At 40.7% G+C, this 22,964-nt stretch overlaps 1 protein-coding gene across 25 annotated transcripts in view; it reads right to left on the bottom strand.

Annotated features, from left to right (window-relative positions):
- The window catches only part of SOX5 (SRY-box transcription factor 5), a 723,931-nt gene that overhangs the window by 449,051 nt on the left and 251,916 nt on the right, over positions 1 to 22,964 (bottom strand). For 21 of the 25 annotated variants that reach the window (XM_075506020.1, XM_075506028.1, XM_075506038.1 and 18 more), the window contains one exon: positions 7,756 to 7,818. The exons of 3 other annotated variants lie outside the window; for them this stretch is intronic. The gene's annotated coding sequence lies outside the window, so the exon portion shown is untranslated. Of the gene's footprint in view, positions 1 to 7,748; positions 7,819 to 22,964 lie in introns of all 25 variants that reach the window. One more of the 25 variants, XM_075506192.1, reaches the window with a different exon arrangement.

The following is a 22,964-nucleotide window of genomic DNA, read 5'->3' as shown; positions in this document are numbered from 1 at the left end:
CTGTCTAGGTAAGATCCCTGCCAGCCTTTCCACTAAAATTAGAAAACGGGCGACAGTACCTTGGCGCCTGTCACTTGCTGGAGACAAATCTTTAGCTCTTTCCGCAGCCAAGGGGTGGCATTTTGATTTCTGCCTGCCAGCTCCAAGTCGTGGTGCTACCTTGCTATCGGCCAGGCTCTTCGGCAGCAAGACCCCCACCTGGCATCGGCTGCCTGCTCTGCCTTCCGCCTCGGCACCATCCTTCTCCCCAGACAGCAGAAATGGGAGAAAGCCGAGCCAGGGTCAGCATGGCTTGAAACAGGCCAAACTTTCCGGAGGGGGGAACAACAATTTTCGCTCACCGCAGATTAAAACTCCAGCCTAGCTAGGTCAAAAAGTAAATTCAGCGTGGAAGCAGGCATGCTCATAATTCACACAGTTATATCAATATCACTTTTTAATCAAAAGATCTCAACCTCTTTCACATAGATCACAAACACTAAGCGTCACAATATTCCTGTGACAGAGCAATGAATTATTGTGCCCACTTTTATTAAAAGTATTTAAGTTGATCTATTACCTATGTAAGTTACAGATATATCCTACTGTCACAATCTCGAACACATTGATCCTCACAAATCTTCTCTGAAGTAGGGAAATGCTATTTTCTCCATTTTGGGTAATTGGAAACTCTGGCGCAGACTGACTATGGCCAGACGTAAATGATCTAAAAATCCACCTAATCCCTGGGCCTCCACGTTTGACTGGCTAGGCATTTCTAAAGGCCTAGAGACATCCAGGAAGAAAACACTAGGTTAGGGATTAGGCAGAATTTAGGCCTAAATTTGGGTTGAAAACTGCCCTTAATGTACTTAGGTATCTTTCCTGCCATAGCTCCTTGCAGCCAAAGCACGCCACGGGGCTCCCAGCTAGAAGCCATGGCTGCAGCTGAGCATCACGGGGGACAACCCGACATGGGCTCAGCTGCACAATCAGGGCTTCAGGCTTTCAACTCTCAAAGTAGCAACTCTTCCTTCATCCATAACTGAAGTAGAAAATATACACATATCCATGATAAGAATAATAATAATAAAAAACTTTTCATTATAACAAAAATGCCCATCCTCTCAGTTAAAGACCCAATACAGAGAAGTTACTTCTTCAGAGGGGCAGAATTGCTTTCCTCCCTTAGTTGCTTCGTCTTCCTTATAATAAACTATTTTGTGATCATTAGAGAGGTTTACACTGTCGAAATAATGCTGAGAGGAAGAAACATAGAGGCTAAGTTTTTAATTTAATTTTTGAAAGTGAAAAATCTCTTGGGTAAAAAATGACACCTCTGCTTTTTCTGAGCTACAGATGGGTTGAAGCACTTAGTGTTTGGCTATGTCTACATGTACGTTATAATGTTACCATGCTGTTACGGTTATTATTGACAAACCTCTTCAAAGAACAGTGTTTTCTATCAAATGTGAAACGCAGCATGTTTACACAAACAGAAAATAAGAAGATGCTCCTCACCCTACTGTTTTAAGTCCACACTTTATGAAACTATCATTAGATTGTTATATTACTATAAAAGGTTGGAAAACAAAACACTGCTTTCAGAAAATTATACAAAACCCATGGGTTTTTTTATATATGTATTCAGGTCTCATTTACCCTTATATTTGACACAAATGAAAATAAAACAGCATTTTAAGCTCCTGGAAATGACAATATCATGTTATCTAGATAAGTAACACAAAGCTATTATTGAAATTCTGATAGCATTTGCTTTACTGGTAAAGGAAAATTACCTGTAATACATAGTTTAAATAATTACTTTTAAACAAAAGCTTCTTTTCTACATCGCTTATTTATCTTCTGAGACCAGCTCAGCAGGGCTATGTATTTTATTAAAATTGCCTTCAGACTGCTAATGGCGGGGTATGTGTCAGCACAGGAGAAAGGATGGCCATTTGACTCCTGTTCCTAATATTGGGAGTTGGTCCAGACACTGAAGAGCCAGAACTCTGCTGTGCATTTGAGTATGTTAGCAACACTTGCCTTGCTAATGATACTGGCGACAGCATTTCACGATGATGGGTCAGACAAACTGGAAAGCTTATAATTGTGCTTACAGCAACAACAAAAAACCAATTCTGAAATCCCTTTTACTGACGTTTCACCGGATATCAAGTCTCCTGACTGAAAATTATTTGATAAGCTCTTGCCCACTATTTCTCTGTTCTCTTTCTCTCAGGCTCAACCTTGGATGTTCCCTGTGCCGTATCAGGAAATGGTATAACAACTGTGAGCTACTCTGTGGTGAGTCTGTGTGGCAGATAACCAACACAAATCATCCAGATAACTTTCCGGTAGATCTTGTTTCCTCTCACAGGAAGTCACAGTCAAAGTGCACTTTGATCCACGAAGCGTAGGCACTGAAACCCAAAGTCCTCCTTCTGGAGAAGCCATGGAGCAAACAGACACCTGCACCCACGGCTGCAGCTACAAGCCCTGGGCGTGGGTCTTACCTGCCCCGCAAGAACAGGAATAGTCCAGCTCGGTTTGGTCACTCCTTTCCGTCACCACCAAGCCCTTCACGTGAAAAGTGTGCGTATCTACCTTCTCACATCCTTACACTGAGCAAGTTAATTTGCTTGATTAAATCATTCTACGTTTATATGCAATTACTTATTCACACAGTTAAATTAATCTGTTTAACATCTTTTTGTTTAAAGTGGTTAAAACTCTAGAAATCAAAAACTATGATTTTTCACATGAGCAAACACCACAAATGCTACTTACACTTCAGAACTGAATTTGGTAAATGAGGTGGTCTCTTTCCTTCATTGAACAGATATCTGACTGGAAGCAGAAAAGGAGACAAAAACTTCCTGCAGTTTTGTAAATGATCATGATATTGGCCAAAGAGAGAAAGCAGGTTTGTCCACTGCATTGACCATGTATTTCAGTGAAGCTTAACAGCTCTGTAGAGCTGACATTTGCTGGAATTTTAACTAACTTTTTGGTGACGCTTAAGGAAAACCATGAAAAATGTTCACTAGCTGATTTTCACAGTTCTGAGGTGCCCACACACCACGTCAGCTTCAGAAGGAGACTTACTCATCACCTCTGAAAAACAGCCCAGATGCACACTGCTTCCAGGTAAGCTGGACCAACACCTCTCAGTAGAAAGCAACATTACTAAACACACACAGAAAGCAGGAAAGCCAGATAAAGCTCTTGACTCTTTTTTTCCTAAATAAAAAGCATTTCCCCTTTCAGAAAAAATGAACAAGAAGTTAACACCCACGCATAAGCCTCAAAGCCAAAGAAAGGCAAACCTTTTCAGAAGCCCTGCCCCTCAGCTGGCCCAGCTACACCAGGGCTGGTTAGATCCCAAAGACCAGGGCTGGAAACAGCGACGGAACTTCCCACAGGGAAGCGTGAATGAAATACTTGAGCTTTTAACTACTGATTCACTTATTCCCATTATCCAGTTTTCAGAAAGAAAATCGTGCACCTGTCACAAAGTGTACCCATGTGCAGGACACATATATAAAAAACAGCTTGTTCATAGGAGGAAGGCAGAGGAATTGCTTATCTTCAGGGGCAACCTAGCAATGCTTTTCAATCGTGGGAATTTTTTGTTTTAAAAAAATGTTTCTAAAGAACAAGCAAAATCATTAGTGGAAAAATGACCAGGAGCACTCCAACCTAAACCAAAGAGGAAAAAAGAATCCAGCCATGCATATATAAAATTTGCTCACTTGTAAGAGGAAATCAGAAACAAGCATATAAGCCACCGGATTACAATTTCAGATCCCAAGCAGGTTGATCCGAGACATTTTTAGGTTTATGACATTTCTCCAAGACTCTAGTGCCACCTTCTCACTCCCAATCTCATCTCAGCTGCTCTAGCAACACTGCTTTTAGGAAGACATCATGTTTGATCAGGCATCTACTCTGCTGTTTCTTAGAGCCACATGATTTTCATTGCTCATAATATTTAGGCAAGAGATCACTACCCATCCTACTTAATGTGATTCCCAAACCCATCAAGATTACTTTAAAAAAAAAAATATCTGGTCTTGGTTGCATTGAAATGTTTTTCTTTAAAAAGAGAGACAAACCAATAGCTTCTGCTTGTCAGAATGGGACACGTGAAAGGACATTTCATGCATGTTTTCTGGTGCACTCAGCTTCTTTAATTATAATTTCCCATTTGGTCCCGTTCTCATGGATATATCAGTGGAGGATGTACATGATTTTAGCTTGTGTCATCTAGGATTAGTCATCCACTGATTCTCAGCTACCTGAGCAACTGCTGGATGTAAAATGAAGGGACAAGAACCTTATCCTAAGTCTCTTCAGTGCTATAAAATCATCCCAGTTCCTTCTTAGGCAACAGTTCTTGCAGTTGAAATCCACAAAGACATAACAGTAAGAGCCGTCGCATATGAACACTCCAATAAAACATCACAATATGATTTGGACTCGTTCCTTTGACATAAATATGATACTCTCCAGACCTGGTGGGTGTACTTGATCAATCGCACAGAGGTACCCACTCACAAGCCACTCTTGCAAACAAGCCTCAGTCATGGATTTTTACAAAAACTAGCACAAAACAAACCAAAACTAAAGCCATCCATGTGAATAAAAGATTCGGATCTCAAAGTTCAGCATGACACAGAAAACAAATGGTGTGCAAGAACGGGGGCTTCCTCCCTCTCACAGCCACACTCAGAAATGCATGCAAATATTGTGAGCTTGCAGATTACCAATTTAGCAGTTGGTTTCATTTCGAGACCTTTTTGGAGGGGAAGTAATACAGTAACAGCAATTCCTCCCAACCCACTTCCCACCGTCGCCACACAAACAGACTCAAATTCTCAGGTTGACCAAAACCGTATCTGCAACAGAAAATGGAATTATATGAGAATTTGCCTGAGAACATTTATATTATTTACCGAACTAGAAGCAAAATCTGAGGTGAACGTACAACCTCAGACAACCTCCTTTTTATTTTTTCATAGAGCTACGCTCTCCAGCCTACAATGGATGTCCAAATTGCAGACTACAGATTTAACGTGCTGCTTTACCACATCTGCATGAAGGAAGTTTCTGCAACTGTACACCAATACCCACTCTTTCTCATCAAAATCATATAGAGGGGAAAGTCGTAAAAATTTATACTTTATTTGGGAAAAGGTCAAATAATTTGTTTTTAATGACTTTAAGACAACCTATCCAGAAAAAATACCAACACACCACACCCCACACCCCCCTTTCAATCTCTGGCTGCTTTTCATTTTCATCAGTAAGACAAGTTCTGCCACATGGTTCAAATTTTTTATAGATTAATCTTTCCACTGTCTTTTCTTTAATATGATGTTAAATTAAACTGCAGGGATAAACAAAGGTATATATGTCTATACATACATTTGTATATACATAAACATGCTGTATTTGACAGTTGTCTTCCCCATCTTTTCCATTTCACTTGTTACCACTTTAACTGCAAACTCTTTATAGCAGGATCTATGTCTTTCTATTCTTACTTGCACTTACAGTCCAAATTTGATCACAGTTTATAGTAACATAATGTTTATATGCTAAGGAACTATAATAAGAAATCACTCACTATTCCTATTGTGTGGAAGAGCACATCTATGAAACTCAAAAGGAGCACGTGAAAAGATAATTTATAAATATTTGAGTGTTGAATGTATCCTGATCAAAGGCAGTGGAAACAGAGGCTGAGCCTGAAGAATTATCTGAAGTCTGCCATACTTTAACTACCAGTTCCTAGCAGACAACTAAACTGTTATGAAAAAGCACAGAAACTGAGCTTTAATACTAAACATATGACCCAGCACACATAGGGAGACAGCCTGATGCATTACACTGGTTTGCTCGGAGATGATGTAACTTCACAGCAAAAACCAGATGCCAATATATGGTTTTGAGAATTTCAAGAAACCAAGAAAGCACTCGCAAATTAAAAAAAAACAAACATCCAAACCCAGAAGACAAATTCTTCCAAACCAAACAACACATCTCTAATCATCTTCATGTACAGCTTGTTAGAGGTCTATTAGTGACATACACAGTGAAAACACAAATCCTTCATTCTCAGAAAAATTTTGCAACTAAAAAAAAAAAAAAAAAATCTGTTTTTACAATGCTGCCATTTAGTTTGTATTGATGAGTTTTCTCATAAGTGAGAAATTATTTCAAACCAAATTATTTCACATTAGAAAATGATTTATTCTTTTATCAGCCACAAACTTCTTTTGACATCTGAGTTTGAGCCAAACTTGCTCTACGTGCCTGCAAACTCTCAGGCACAGGAGCTAGGTATTTCTCGTATTACGTGTTGCTAGAAGCCCCCTCCAAAAAGCAGCTCAGTGCCGCTACACTGAGGGCTGTGCGGATGAGCAAGGGAGGCACTCGCTGCCCCACAGAGCTGATTATCCCTACGTCAGACAAAGCACGACAGGTGGACCCAGCAGGGAATTTCAAACAGGGCAATACTCATTTTGGTGTTATTTACATCTTCTGGATCTCTGAATATTAAAATTTAAATGTATTCTTACAAATTTGTAGGAGGGGGAGGAAAATCAAGGATTCTTGCTACAGTGCGTTATGAAGAAAAGGCAGAGAAGCAGAAATACATCAGTCACTCCCTGTTTGGGTAAGCTCTATCTTTTAAGACAGAGTCACAGGGCCAAGTACTGCAGTCTCACTTAGCCACATCTTATGTATCAATAGCTTTGCCTCAGTAAGAACCCAGGAAAGACTGCAGGACAATTTATATAATTGACTGGATCAGCAGCTACACCTGTTATTAAGATTACTTGACACAAGCGATTAAACAACTACCTGCAGTTGTTCATACCCTGCCAATATTTTGCCATTTCGGCTGATTTATCTATGATGCATGACTGCCTCAGGCTGAGCGTTTTGGAAACAGTACAAGTTTTTCCAAGAACAAGGTTAAGGAATATTATGCTTAAAATTCTTCGAGCTCTTCCTCTGAAAAAAAAACTCCAGCGCTTCAAGCTTTGGAGGAAGGTTTGAAATCTGGCAGCCTGGCTGTGGCTTTTGTCTGCAAGAAAAGCCTTTTGTCCTCAGATGTGCCTCAAGTGAGCCCTTAGGAACTGTCTTTGCAAACTGCAGTTCTCTAACGATGAGTGCTTGGCTTTCCGAAGTTTTTATTGTGCTTTCAGCACAGTTTTTATATGAAAGCAAGTGTTGCATCTTGATTATACTCTATTTCACCTCCACCCCATTTAAAACCCATGTAGAACAGGAAATGAGACTAAAGTAATCAAATGAGTCTTCAAAGAAGAAAATGCAGTGAAGTTACAGATATCACACAAGGACCTCAGTAAAACATTTATTGAAATAATGCAAACACCAGCCTGGCTGTCCACACAAGACAGTTGTCACCCTTGAGCTAGGCAACTTGGTCCAAGTAGCTCACACACGCTGCCACCTATTATACCGTCTCATTATTTATTTCCCAGCCTTTATTGCATTTGTCCTCAGGCCGCCTTCCTGAGGCAGGGAAGCAGTTCTGCCCCTGTCACAGATGAGGAACCAGCAAAGTGAAGCATTTGCACGCGGTTACGCAGAAAGGCTGCGAAGGAACAGAGAACTCAACCTGACTGTGCAGGTCCTGGGCCAGCCTCGTCTCCCCAAGCTGAGCCAACCTGCTGCCAATTCACATCAGCACTTCCAGAAACACCTCACTGGCAAGTAAGAAAACACACCTCTTACCTGCCAAGTCTCCCAGCTTAAATTCTCAGCTCCTCCTCTTTTTATTTTCTTCTGCTTCCAACACTGAAGGCAAGGAGGGGAAAGAAAAGAAAGAAATATATCAAAGAAAGAGCCACAATTCTCTCATTCAAAACCTTTTTCATATTCACTACAACTTTTTATCCTGAGCAAAAATCTCAAGGAAATAAGTGGGGTTTCTCCATTCATTTTTCCACAGAACTCAGGTCAGGCCCTTAGCAAAGCTCTCCCTAAAATACAAGATGTTGAACCTGAGAGCAAGACCTGCAGCATGAGGAGGAGAGGGGGATCTCGTTAAAGGAAAACTAAACTGAGGGGAAGCAATGGGTATTAAGGGAAAGATGGGGATTAGGATCCCAGTACAGCAAGGTGCTTATTCACAGACTGTAGGAATACATGTAACTTTAATTAATCAGAAGTCTCTACTCAGACAGACACAAACTCACACAGGAACCTTCAGGGCCTGCAGAGGGGAAAAAGGGAGAGAGGGGCAAGTGGGAAACTGAGCCACAGTCAGCTGAAATCGATAGAAAGACTGACAGCAATTTCAGTGGACTTTGGATCATACCCAAAGCGGCAGAAGAAAAAAAGATGCAGCAGGAACAGGGAGAATAAATGAGAGAGCAGATTAATAACTCCAAGAAATATTATTAGTACAACTAAAGAATAGCTGGGGAATTGCAAGAGGAGGGTTAGATTCTGCTCTTCAGGCTCATAAATGCTGGCTTGCTCCATCAAAATCAATGGAGTAGTTTTAGATTTACATCAGTGTAAGTAAGAACAAAATCAAATTAAGGAGTACAGAGTAACTGGAGAAAAACCAAGCATTATCGAGCGTTCCAACACTGGGAGGCACTCAGATACTATAGTGCTGAAGGCCACGTTAGTAGATTGATTAAATGATTGATCCATCAGTAGGAGATTTATCCAATATGGGGAGGAAACAGAGAGCTCTAAGTCAAGACTACTAATCAGCTATTATTTATATTTTCTGCACGCTATAAACATACAAAGGAGATGCTTTATCGAATTTGCAGTAGTAATAATTCCCAATTATTTCCCACTCTTGAGATCAGTTCTAACATATTTCTTCAACATTTAAAGGTGTTTTGTAAACGTATTTTGAAAAAAGTTTTCGTAACAAAATCCCAGGACTTTCATGTTCTCATTTAGATCATCTCTCCTTCTTTGAGTCTTACAGACTGATACCAAATGCTACAAAAACTAAACCCAGAGCCGTTCATACTAGGAGACATGTACTATTTTTCTTGGACGAACAACGGAGACTTTCTCTACGCTTCATTGCTAGGCTCATCGTGAGTTTTGTATATGACAGTGTGAAAGTAGCAGTTTCTTTTCAACAGTTTCATGCTCCCACAAACACAGACTAGTTTCTTTCACACACCTACTTTCACTAATGCATTGCCATTCCTTATGTCATGTACACACTGCCTCTGTTCTAAAAACACAAGCCTTAATAAAAATTAAAGCTCTGACTTGAGCTAATCTCTCTTACCTTTTATTTACTCCTTATTACCTTCTAAAATCACTGCAATTATCACATTGTACCTAAGTCCTTACCACTGGAATTTCAAACAACTTGAACATTATCTGGTTTTATTACAAATAAAAAATAATTATTCCATCCAGTCTCCCTTTCATTTCCATGTTTAGTCCATAAAATCCACCCATTTCTAATGACACCTGCAACAAAGCTAGTCACATTTTGTGACATGTCTGTCACCGACATATGTACGCATTTTTTCCCTTTTTAGCAGATGGCCTACAGGCACAGAGAAGGCTACTACTAGTAACCCAAGGAAATCTGTTTAATATCAAATTGTAGAGATTTATGTTTAAATAAGTGAAACATGAGGTTCTATCTAGTTCCTGCTCCCACAGGTAGAATTCGATTAATAATTACAAGGTCAGTCCTTAAACTCCAACTAAAAATAAGACCATTTAAAAAAAAAAAAAAAGAAGCAGGTTTAAAGTTTTTTCTTTTAAGTTCATAAAAGATAAAATAATTTCAAAAAGTCTCTTTACGGAAGAATACTGATTTCCTTTCAGAGAAGATGACGCCCTTGGCTGGATTCTTTTCTAATAGGATCTATCCAGACTTTTCAAAATGTAAGGCAACTTTAACCAGAACAAGAGGGAGATTTCCTACAATGCTGTGGAGCAGTTAAGCAGAAAGCTACACCTGCCCATATGGAAGGTGAATTTGTGTTTCATATATGTGTATTTATAACAGGGTGGTGTTGAACATAGCATGACACACAAAATACTGTCCAACTTGGCATTCTTCTATTAGTTTGTGTGTCACTGATGACTGAAAAGACTTGGGTCCTGTTCCAAGGTCTAATGATCACGAGCACCATTATTATTATAATTATCTATCAACCTATTCTTAAATACAGTTTCAGAAAGAAAGAACATTTTTACAGCACTTCCCTGGGAGTTACATGTGTTTTGATTCCCAACGCTTGGCTGCAGCGGCATCAGAAACGTATGATCCAAAGCAGTGTGGAACTTCAGAAGGTTCCTCCTGGATATTAATTTGAGCGTGTTTGCTCAACTTTACTCAGACATTAGGCTCTTAACGATATTATAACAAATTTATTGCAGATTACAGGTTAGTAAATAGGCCACCAGTGCATGCACCTATGATCAAAAATTAGAGCTCAGTGTCCTGGGCGTAACAGCATTTGTACTTGAGAATTATCATCTGCTGCATAGAGGAAATGGAGCAGAAAACTTGCCTGTAAGTCACCATTTCCCTTTCTTCCATCTCTCAAAAATAAACAAATTAAAGACATTGTAAAAGGTTTACAGTAAGACCCATGCAAAACTTTCACCACAAAAATGTAAAAATCCCTCATGCTTCATTACAAATCTGAAAAACAAGAGAGTCTATCAGCAAACAACTTTCACACAATGATTAAGAGTGTTAAAACAGAAACTAAAGAAAAGCTCTGAGATTGAGAAAGAACTATGATGTTAAGAAGAAATTATGTGAAGTAGAGTGTTTTCATATGTTGTGGCCAAAAGCCAGGGAAAATTAATATTTTCAGAAACTGAAAACCATCTTGGATGGGCAAGAAGTCTTGCAAACCAGTAAAAAAAAAAAAAAAGTAATTTACATAACCTCTCGGACATCCCCAAATGTATGTTTAATAGCAGTATATCTTTATCTTCAGGTGCAAACAAACAACTTGTCTCAACAGTTGAAAAAACTTCATAATTCAAGAGGATTTCAGGGGGTTCTGGAAATCTTTCAGAATTAGGCTAGAATTTATTCTATATTAGAAAAGAAACAGCACAAAACAAGCCACCTATATTAACCATCCACAAAAACAGCATCCAGCTTCCTGGCTCAATTTTTGTGGTCGGCAGGACTTTACTCTGAAAGTAGTCCCATCACTTCAGCGATTCCCCTCCCAAACAATTCTGGAATTCTCGTTTTTCTGTTTTTCAAGTCCTAGATAGAGACCTCTCAAAGGCAGAGACTGTCTTTGTGCAACTTGTCTATGAAGTGCCTGATGCAGTGGGTTTTCCAGTTCCCACCTGCGGTTTCAGGGTACTGTTATCTGAGATGCTACAGTAGAACAGATTAACATCCCCCAAGCTTTCATCTTTTTCTGCAGCATTGCTGGAAAGAAAGTACAAAGCTGGACACTTAGAATCATAGAACCATTTAGGTTTGAAAAGACCCTTAAGGGTAATGGTTGGACTCGATCTGTGTAACCATGCTAACTAACCATGTCCCTAAGCACCACGTCTACACGTCTTTTAAACATCTCCAGGGATGGTAACTCAACCACTTCCCTGGGCAGCCTGTTCCAATGTTTGACAACTCTTCTGGTGAAGAAATTTGAACTTGAACCTACAAAAGACTGGAAGAGCAGCTTGAGAGGAATAAACTGCTCTGTTCACCTCAGTGAGGTGTTGACACTGATAACCCAAGAATGACAATAACAGAGTTGAAGTTTAAACTATTTCAAGGCTTATATATGAAAAAAGGAACCAGTTGTACAAAGCACTGTATGACTTCCCACTCTGATGTTGTAGGCATGTGGCATTTGAAAGATAACCTGTTTAGCCTCCTCCCATCTAACAAGGAACCAGACTCACAGAGCCTAACACAGTACCACTGCCCAAGTAAGAGAGGGATGAATTCCAGTAGCTCAAGAGAGTTCAAAAATAACATCCCACTTAAGCAACTTGCATGAGAGGAGCTGATTTTGTAGGCAACCTCAGAAGGGTATTTACACCCTTTTCTACCCTCCTCTGCTCTCACTGCAATACTTGTACAGAACATTTCTTAAATCAGATATGGCAGAACCACTAATAATCCATTTGCACTCTGGGTGAGCTTGGCTAATGAATTCAAATGAGAGCAGAAGCAAACCACAGACTGCCAGATTTTTAATATCCTCATATTTTCTAGTAATGGTGTAATTGTAATTAATGTTTACTTTGTTGTGTATTTTATTGTTGAGTCTTTAAGGTCCTCTGGGATCCCTTTGGGATATACAGCACTATATAAATGTAAGTTGTTATTATCAAATAACAATCACTGGCCATTTAAATTATACAATAGCTACCTGATTATACTTAACCAAGTTAAAGCTCTAATAAAAAATGATTATATGTAATCTAAATTAAAGATATTTTTCCCCAGTTCAAAGAACCCAAAGTTCTTTGCATTGAGTATGCAAGTGCCCTGCCAACACCTGGAGCTTGATCCTGCAGTACTGAAATCAGTTAGGACTTTTGCTGTTGCTTTCAATGGAGAGGTGATAAGATGCTTGGCAGAGTTAAATATCTCAACAATTCTACCGTTCTGAAGCTGAAAAATCAAGATTTATTTTGTTTCCCAAAATCATTTGATAGAGGATTCATCCTTAGCTCTAGTATTGATCCTGAAGTGTCCATAACAGTCATTTTGGCCGTATCACTGGTTATATATATATATACACACACTGTAGGTCTGAGAAATTATTTCAACATAGCATAGAGATCCTTGAGCTTACGTTAAACCAGTTAACTTGGTGTTGGTGCTGCCAATTGGACACAGTGTGGAACATGAAGAAGGCAACTGACCCTTCCTCTCTGTGGTCAGAAGTCCCAACCTCCTCCTCTTCTATGATGTATCCACAGGGACACAGCCTCCAAAATATTTACCCTTAAGTCCTGTACATGAAATAGTCCTTGCGACCATCTTTTAAGATGCAGTAGATTCTGGAAGTGCTGTTGTCAGGCATACTTCAAAACCCCAAAATCACACAATCAGCAATAAGGTACAGTGACATTTTATACGCTAACTCTTGTAGGACATTATTTACTTGGCTTTGAACTGTTAGAAATCACATCTTCAAGCTTTGAATCCGCTAGGGAAAGAATTAATTTAGCTGAAAGCCTAACATATGAAAACATGACTCCAAGACTTAAGGTCAGAGAAAACCTTGCTTTTCCTCTCTCCTAATAAATACCACAAGACCGGGGGGGTGGGGCGTGGTTAGAAACACGTCTTTTCTGGCTGACCTCTGCCAAGTCATTTCCCTTGCTTCAGGTTTCCCATCTGTGGAACGGGGGTAATGGCATTAACCTCGTTACTGATGAATAGCATTGTAGATGGGTCTACATTATATTTCAATGATAATAGATCATCTTGGGGACCTTTTAGTATCAATAAAAAAAAATTCATTCCAGAGTCAATGACCTGTTGGCAAGTGATGACTAACCCAACTTAAATTCAACTGCAGGGGTTAAGAACACAGTCAGCTCAGGATCCCTCCAGCAGAGATGGACAGACTGCCCTACGGATTGTAAAGGCCTAATGGGGGCCGAAACATTTTTGATGAAAAGCATCTCTCTGTGCTGACTACAAAAAAAGGCTTGGATGACAATGTTCAAAATCTAGTGACCTCAGAAAAGTGCCTAATGTTAGGTAGGATGAACCTGGAGCCACAACCTTGATTTTAATCAGTTCTGGATTCGTCTGAAATTTTCTTCGAAAAAAAATCTAAGGTTTGATCTGAACTTCCCTCCTTTTCTTGCTTCCTCCCCAAAATATTTTTTTTAAATTGAGAAATTACAGTGGGTTGATTTTTATGTGAAGAATCTACTAAAAAAACTTTACCTTCAGCAAATAACTTCAACAATTTCCCCCACCAGAAATATAAATATTTTGTTTCAAAGCTGATGTTTCAAAACAAAAATGTTCAATTTTCACATAAAAATTGTTCCTTTTAAATGAAAATAACTGAAGTGAGGAAAGACTGCATATCTTTAAGAATTGGACGTTAATTCTCTAAGATGTGGGCTAAGACCACACTAGCTGAAGATCCCTCTCTCCAGCAATGCAAATAACAACAGCGATGATATGCCATAGACCTTTCACATATACTTAATGACTTCAGTGGCACTCAGCCAACTTCCACCAGCTGAGAATCTAGGACAGAAGCCCCAGCTGAAATCAGGAGGTTCCTTGTAGGAACCTCTCTATACACACAAAGCAAGAGACATCCCTCACAATACAGTTTGTAATTTAAAAGAGCAGCATAACCAAAAGATGAGAAGTAGAGATTATTATTAAAGGGAGCATAAGTGTCTGTCTCAAAGTGACAAAGAACTCTGGGGAAAAGCAAGGCATGGATTTCTTGAGTTCTGAGCCCCCAACTAATGCTTCCTTTCCTTAGGCCATTTCTTGCAGTCAGGATGGAAGTAAAAATGTAATAAATTAATAATAACTAATAGTGTTTAAGTACAGTAGTCACCCATCAAAACTCCACATATATTAGCTAACTTTGATTTTAAAGCGTTACCCACTGATCTTTCCTGCTTGCTGGAGCATGCTTTCGGTAGGGTTCCTTCAGCTGCAGAAGGTGGTGGATGATCATACCCATGTGCATGGACAGCTTTCCCCTGAAGTACAAGTCCTCCATCAGCACTGAGACTGCCTGAGCCACCAGAAGGCACTGCCTTTTGTTTGACACATGTCTCTCTATAATGTGTCACCAGAAGAGCACAAGGTGCTACCCATCAGTCAAGCCACAATACACCCTGACACACCCGTTAGTTGGACGGAGTTGGAAGGGTAAGTCAGCGGTGATATCTTGAGGTGGGAAAAGGATCTGGGAGGTGTGGGGAGGAAAGGAGAGCAGGGCAGAGGTGGTACAAGATCCATATTGTCATTTCACTGGAAGGACACAGCGTGTCATAACGAATTACCATTAATTTGCACCAGCAGTACAGTTAGATTGAGACCAGCAAGCGACGATGACAAACAGCACTTGCAAGATCACATAATGAGGGGGCAAGGCTGCTTCACTGGAGCCGCTTCACTCCATTAGTGGACAAGGCTTTTAATGCTGCTATGCACAACCAAAGCAATTTTGATTACTTAGAGCTAAGTCTCCATTTAGAATGAGTCAGAAGCTGAAACAGGGTGTTTTTTTTTCTTTTAATATAATTTATCTACAGAGTATTCGAATGGTAATAAGCTATCTGAAAGCTAGACACATTAGCCTCTGTTTGTGTTTAAGTAATGTTGAAATATACTTTTTAAAATAATCTCAAATAGTATCTATTCTAGCAAATAAAACCGATAAAAAGATAGCAAGCAATCAATCCCATGCCAAAAGTGAGGGCCAAATTTTGCTCTTATTCACTGTGATTTAACTCTGAAACTTTGGAAGGGGATTTTCGTAGAACAGCAAGAGTTTCATGACAGTACACTTAGACTTAGAGCAGCAGCATGCTTTGCTCCCATCCTCTTGTGCTAGGGTTACAATTAGCGATTTGATTGATTCTGTTAGCCAAAGACCAAAACTGCATTACCTCCTGAGCAGTATATAAAATTTTCTTTGTTCATTTGTTGAATGCGGGTTTTGGACAACTGATGTTTAGGAAGTGTGATTTGATCGCAAGAAACTCACAAAACCTGAGCAAAGTCTGTTAATGTTCATTAAATGTTTCTGAGTTATTTCTGCTAGCTTAGGTCCAAACCTTAGCTTCCACTGTTGACAGTGGAGTTGCACAATTAACTGTGGCTTAAGGATACTTTTGCTGGGCAAAAGAAGGTGCTGCCAGCAGTTTAAAAGTAGATCCTGTGAACAAGATGCTGCTGCCAAACTCTCCTTACCATTGTGTCTTAGGGATTAAAGTATTCACCAAGATCAGGAGGACCTGAATTTAAATTAAACATGATTTGGAGCAAGGATCTGTGTGTGCACCGTATCCTGATATCTGCCCTAACCAGTGGTACATCAGGACCTACTTATCAGTCTTTCCAGTTGAAGTTCTGCATAAGCACTTACCTATTCCTTGGCATAGGGAGTGGACCCCAATTACCTGTTTTCACAGGGATCAGCCTGCTCACAAACCTACAGAATTATTCTATTTGTCCCTCCATGAATGTGTATGCATGAGTGTATGTATATATAGAGACAAAGAATGGAATGTGAGAAGAGGAAAAACTACATTCAAGATCTTTCTTCAATTTAGGAAGAATCAGGATAAGAACATGGATCTCCTATGTGCCTGTGAGCAGTCCTTATCACTAGGCTGTATAGTTACTGAGTCTCCTTGGAAATCCCAAGAAATCAAAATGCTTTCTTTCATATGTATTGAAATGAATATTTTTTATGTTCAGAATTTTATTTTCTTTTTTTTTTTCCTGAAATTACTTGCCAGATTTGACCCAATCAGCTTGAGCTTGAGAAAGCTTGAGAAAGCTGCTTAGAAACTGAATTTCTGGATACATAAATTTGTTTCTGCAGAAAAAAAATCTACCTAAATATGCAACATTTCAGTACTTCATCAGGATTTCTTACAAGTGGGTGGAGGGGATGGGGGGGGGGGTGTGCAGTTGACAGAAAGGGATTCCTTATCAAAGAATCAAGAGAGATTGTTTAATCACCCACACTTCTCCCTGTATCTGATCTAGCACAAAGCTGGATTTTTCCACTGGCCTCTGAAGCACCCAGTACTGCCCAGTTACTGTGGCAGGGTACCCAAACCAACAGACCAAACGTCTGATGCATTAAGGACACAGAGTGGATCTAGGCTTTGCCTAAAGCACAGAACCAGGAACATTTTAAACTGCTTCATCTCTCAGTCTCAGCTCCAGTACAGCTATGTATGTATAATTTATTTAAGATTTGACTCAGCAGGGTAGCTGCATGCAATCAGCATATTGTTTTTGTGAAGGTTCCCCCCTATTGCCCCTTAGATTTTAACTGTCAGTATATTGGCCTTTTGAATTTTTGTTTTCATAATACCATAAGCTATTTGAACATACTTTATTATATACTAATCATTGCTTGTCCAATTTCTTTGAGTCTTACAGGCGACAGCAGAGAACAAGAAATGCAATTTAGTTAGAACTTCAAAGCAGTGTTTCGTTATCATCCAAACTGGGGTTCTTTTATGCCTCTCTCACTATTTGGTTTTAAAAGTGAAAGGAAACTAGTTGCTTAAATTTGTTCTTTCAAATTTCCACCCACCTCCTCCCGCTCTCAAAGGAGGGGCTTTATGATAATAGATAGGCCAATCTTGAGATCAATCACAGAGATATACTTACTGTCTTCAGATAGTGATAGTATTGCTTACATTCACATGAATTAAAGATTGCCTAAATCCTGCCTCTGAACATTTCCAAACTTTAAAAAGATAGAGATCTATATTTGAATTTCATATCCATCTCATATCTCTACAGTGGGATGAACAAAAATACCCGATTCAATCACACCTGAACTCTATAAAAAAATGGATCTTTCATGATTTGATGTCATCCTGTGGACTTGTGTACATAACAAACGAGCCCTGAAAAACTAATGCAGAACAGCTCCGCTCCACACTTATCCTTATGTCTTTTCAGGAGTGCCTGTGTATAGTTCAGCTTTGCTTTTGAAGTGGATTAGGCTAGACTCCACATGGCATTTTTAGTGGTGAAGCAAACTGCCCACAACAGGAACTAGTGCAGAACAGTATTGTGCTTCAATGCATAGCCAAGTTTGTTCAATAATGACCTAACACAGGGTAAAAAATAATGCTCGGGTATAACAGAATGCTGGCTGCTTGATGAAAAAAATTAAAGTGAAAAATTTGATGGTTTACATTGTGCAAAAGGTCATATTACTGTAGATATTCAGAATGGTTCCTTTATAAATTAAAATCCACAGATTGGCCACATACCGTATTTCTAAACTTAAATCCCAGATTTGAAAATCCCTGTGCTACAAGTGCAGTGGGGCCAGCATCTTAGTCAGGACAAGCAGGATTGGCGTGACGGACTTCCACTTTTCATATAACAGCTCTCCAACCATTACTAGTGGTCCTGGTTACTCCTTCTCTCTCATCCTCTCATCCCTTCCCCCTTTCTCTTTGACCAAACAGTCCAGCCACAGTCCAGACACAAGACAACTTTTGTTAAAATCCATTTAGTTCCATGAAAAGAAAAAGAAAATAAAGTCCTCCAAACAAAATTTTAAAGAGCAAATCAACAATAACTTTGACATTTAAACTAAGAAACTATCAAAAAAGCAAAAACTATTTTAAACTTTCACACAATAGAAAAAGTTAATCCAGGTGGAGCAATTGGTAGTGGAGCAGAGAACAAGAAACTGAAAAGGTTAAGGTTTTTCTATATGAAAATGGTAACTCAAATACACACTCAGGGGGACAGTTATACATATGTTTTTGAACTAAAACTCTAACCTAGCATGATTAATTTTGGCCTTAGTTTTGTCAAAATATTGGAGTCCATATGGCACAAAGCAAATAATTTTACATTTTTATTTTAAACTCCTATGTGTTTTTCTTGTCTATTCCCTTCTCTTCTACCACACACACTGGCAGCCGCTACCAATACGCCAAATGCCAAATCAACCCTGCAAGCTGGCTGGCACAAGCACTCTACAATACTGGCACACGCTTCCTTTTGCAGGGGGATTCTCTCTGAAACCCTGTGGCACATCCAAGCATCCCTGCTTAGCAGCTGAGGACCCTGTCTACCCCAGTCACGTCAGCAACAGGGTGCCTTGACTGTGAATGCGCTGCCCATTTCATTATGCTTAAATCAAATAAAATGATGACACTTCGCATCGGTGCATTGATTCCCCCTCCCGCCCCAAAGAATCAGTCAGTGCTTTATAATATCTTTGTATCCAGCAATGGAGAAGTATTGCTGCTGTGGAAAGAGAGGATGCAAATCGCTGCAACATGAGTAAGAACCAAAAAAAAAGAGAAGAAAAAAAATATCCCTCAGGCGAGCTGAGCAAGTTCCTGCACCCTCAGTTGGCTCCACAGAACACAGATGCCTAACTGGAGCAAAAGGATGTAACTCCTTCACCTCTTGTCCATAAAACCTTCAGTGACCTGGAGGGAAACCAGGAACACAGAAGGCTGTGCTGACCCTGTCAGGATTCAAACTGGTATTTCAGGCTCAAATACTAAATGATTCCCTTTGCTGCCCTTCCTGGGGTTTTGTTGGGTTTGGTTTTTTTTTTTCTTCCTATGCATGTTGCTCTAACCCATGGCACAATTTTTTTTATATAAATATATATATACACACACACACTTAAAGACTTTACTTAGATATTTACTCAGAGTATAAGACACGAGGCTCCTTAAATAAGCAGACAAGTAATACTATTTTTAGACAAAGACTGAGAATGAGCATTGCTAAGTCAAGCACGCTGTACTGAACCAAAGGTGCATATACCTTCTAGTTCATTTTCTACACTTTTACATTCAGTTCATGGCCAGGGGTGAATCCCGCCTCCCAGTGTGATAAGCATCCTCTGCAGCTATAGGAACTGTGCCCAGGATCTTCAAGACAGCCCGGATGGCAAGGTCAAAATAATACCCCTTTTTCACTCGTAGCAGAAAATGGTGAATCCCTCTTCTGTGACAGCCTGTTTCGAGGGAGTTTTGGAGCATTTCTGAGAAAGACCCATTTCTTGGGCTGTGTTGTGCTGCAGGGTACAGGCTAGAGGAGCCTCTGGGGGGACGCTGTGCAGCCACAGTTGTTCAGAGGCCCTCGTGTCAGCCCAAATCTGCAAACGGAGAACGAGCCCACACACTGCTCTTCCCTTGAGATGCAGCGAGGAGCCCAGAGAAGCAGGTGAGTGTACCAGCAGTAGCCCATGATGCTGAGGACACGGCCTGCAAAGTTTGATACTACCTGGAGCTCCCAAAGTGCTGGAGGCTCCCTGCCAGGGTACGCCACCTTGCCGCAGCCCAGCTGAGAGCTGACCGAGGAACAGGTCAGCAACAACTAATTATTTGACTACTCCCTGCCACAGCGCAATGGTCAATCGAGACCGCTCGATTGCAACAAAGCTAAAAACTTTCCTCTGTAATAGGCTCATGGAGAGAGGGGAAAACTTTGGTCTCTCGTAGCTGCACAATACATCCAACAAGACACTGGGCTGTCTGCTTCTTCCCACATTACCAAGTTTCTGTTGGAGCAGCAACTCCACCTAACAAATGTAACTTTAACAACAGTAAAACAACCTAATAGCTTAGCATGCCAGGGGGCTAATGTGGTGGGCCATTTAACGCTGCACTAAATAGCCCTGGTTTGATTCTCATTGCCAAGTGCTGAACTGAGAATTGCAACTGCAGGAGCAGTTCCTAATTCATTAGTTAAAGGGGGTCATTGCTCATAGGGTGGGGAAGAGGGAGGGAAAGAGGAAAGGGGGGGAAATATCAGACAACTCTAAACATTCAAAGTCGACAGAAGGTTGCACTCCTGAGAGATGCAGTATTTAGCTGAAAGCCTGACAAAGCTCTGCAGCTGGGAGGCCTGTGGTGGTTTTACTCGACACTAAAAAAGTTGCCATAAGACACTTGTAACCTGTATAATAGGCTTGGTGGGAACGGGGAAGCTGGGAATGAAAGGAAGGTGAAAACATCTTGCTAATAACACTGCGGTTTCGTTTCAACTGGCCCTCAAAACCGTACACCATGCAGGCTGCCAGCACGGCAAAGCAGCAGCAAAACAAATAAACTGCCTTCCTGTCTACAGTTCCTAAAAAAAACTGAACCCCCAAAAGAGACCTGATTGCAAAGCAGATCACTTAAAAATTTAAAATGATACAACGAAACAAGCCCAAATTTACAGGGCACCTCTGCAAAGGGAGAGCTTTATGCCTGAATGTTAGAACCCTAAAACAACCGTTTTCTCTAATTTCTGCCATCACTCAGATTGGCCTTGAATTACCTCCTGATAGGCCTCCCATGTGCTTGCAGATGAGAGAGTGTAATGGGGATCTGTTAATTAACTAGAAGCAAAGTTGCACGGTGGGGATCAAACAGTGGATGCGTCCTAAAACTCCCACAGAGAAGATGAAATGCAGCGCAAACTTTAAAGACTTCCCGTCATTAGCCAAGACCTTGGCTGCTCCTGGCCCAGACCCCTCCTGTTTCGGAGAACAATGAGGACAATGATGGCAGAAATGAAATAGTGCAGCAAGGAACAAAGGAATTAGCTATTTACCCACAGAGAGAGAAAGAAAAAGAGGGGCGGGGGGGAAGGGAGAAGGGAACTTGCTTTTTTTCTAGGGTTTCTGTCTACTTTTAATTAATTTACGGCTGCCAGGGACTTGCACACAGAGCACGCCCAGGAGCATTGTGTTAGAGCGCAGTGTTAATACATGTAACATCTACTGTTTACTCCCAGGCAGCAAGGAGAAGGAGCTGGGGCAGTGGGGAAGGAGGAGAGGAGATCTTCCCTCTTCACAGCTGCTTGAAAGAGACAGGCAGAGAGGAGCAAAAGGTTACACTGGTCTCTAACTTCTATGAACCCGCTTCCGTGTGGGCTGTTACTATTCTTTAAAAGAGCTTCAGGTAGGGTAGATCACTGTGGGCAAGACTTGCGCTGAGTGCTAAAATGAAAAGGACAGCACTAGGACAGGGACACCCAGGTGAGGTGACAGCGAGCACCGCACCGACAGCTCATCAGAAAATGAAGGGCCAGGTTTAACGGGCTTCCTCCGGTGCCCTCAGATCAAGGGAGGAGATCTCAGGGTGGAGACCCACAGCCACACACATTGCTCTGCGGAGATACCCAGCCGTACCTCACTGTATTTCCAAAGCACTCGCTCTGAGCTAATAAGGCTGGCCTCACAGCAAGGCTAATTGGGCCAGGCAGAGTGCTGCACTGCCATGATGGCACTAGTAGCTAGCTTCTTCAGCTGCTCCACAGGTAAATACTGCCCCTGACTTCACTGAGCTTCATCCAGCTCTGGCTAAACTGTGCCTACCCCTCGGACACAAGGGCATGGCACCAGACTGGGACCTTACTGGAAAGGCAACTGGATGCAAGACAGGATACCCTAAAACACCTAAACTATCATTGTAAGCCTATGTTTGAGAGACTGACTTGAGCATCAAATGATAATTTGCTTCATCTTACCTTTCATTTAAAAAAAGCTTTGTCAGATGGCTATTTTCATGAAGCCTAAACCCCAGGATGCAAAGCAGCATTGCATTTCCATTGCAAGCCTAGAGGAAAAGGCACAGAGAAGTCATACTGTTCAAGGAGAGCCCTACATTAAGACTCCACAGCTCCACCTACGAAACCACCAGACCTCAGAGAATGTGGCGATGGGTGCAGCATGAGAAGCTGAAGGAAACAGAGTAATTCTCCTCGTAGGTGCTTTATGAACATTTGCTTGGGCTTTTGTCTCCTTTGTTTCCCTTGGAAAAGGAACAGAAGAAACAGAGGCTCCACTGAAAAATACGAGTCTGCAGCTGATCAGATTTATTCTCAGCCTTGACAGTGGCCTTAGGCAGCAATGGTTTCAGTCTGTATTTTGCACATCACTGCTTTTAATAGGGAATGGGAACAGGAACAGAGGCTAAGGAGTCCTAAGGCTGGACGTGAGCCCCAGGTGAGGATGAAGCATTTACAGTATTTTCTGGTTGCTCAGCAGAATGGTGGTGGGGGTGTCAGTCTTTTCAAAGGTAAGATCAAACGATACTTTTAAAACAATATGTTTTAAAACTAAGAGGCATAAACATTTGGTTTCTAGACTACCTGTTCAGAAGAATCAGCATGTGTTTCACAGTTCAACAAAAGAGACAAAACCTTCTAGGCTTACAGTTAACAAGTCCAAAACAACAGTTAAAAAGCCCATTGCACATCAGACATGTTTGGCTATGTAAGAGAGAAGCAC

This window comes from Mycteria americana, chromosome 1, assembly GCF_035582795.1.
Source record: "Mycteria americana isolate JAX WOST 10 ecotype Jacksonville Zoo and Gardens chromosome 1, USCA_MyAme_1.0, whole genome shotgun sequence".
NCBI classification, from domain to species: Eukaryota; Metazoa; Chordata; class Aves; order Ciconiiformes; family Ciconiidae; genus Mycteria; species Mycteria americana.
The sequence above is the reverse complement of the archived record's forward strand: the minus strand, read 5'-3'. Positions and strand labels throughout refer to the sequence as shown.